The following is a 420-nucleotide window of genomic DNA, read 5'->3' as shown; positions in this document are numbered from 1 at the left end:
GCAAGTTCAACGTCAGATTTGATGCGTTATGATTTGTACTGATTTCTATACGTAGTTTACCCCTTTCAGAATGNGTTTCGTCCTTGATTTCAGAAGCAGTGTACAACATTGTATCTTTTACAGAGACTTGTTGTTTGCGCGCATTATCAACTTAAGATTAAGCATACGCGTATATGGAAATGCAAAATGTATACTGCATGTACATGTTTCAAACCATGTGTCATGACTTGAATGTATCATTGAATGTGTACTTATCCACATTTTCGTGAACTAAAATGGTATTTATGATTAAAAGAGGGCAAAATGAAGAATATTACACATGCTTGAAAGCTGTGCGTACCGGCCGCTGCACTGAAAAGTAATATCACGGTGCAAGATTCGATAACTCATTCACTTAAATAACTTACATACCTGTTTAGA

The sequence above is a fragment of the Mizuhopecten yessoensis genome, unplaced genomic scaffold (assembly GCF_002113885.1).
Source record: "Mizuhopecten yessoensis strain PY_sf001 unplaced genomic scaffold, ASM211388v2 scaffold419, whole genome shotgun sequence".
Taxonomy (NCBI): Eukaryota; Metazoa; Mollusca; class Bivalvia; order Pectinida; family Pectinidae; genus Mizuhopecten; species Mizuhopecten yessoensis.
This window is presented reverse-complemented; position numbering follows the sequence as displayed.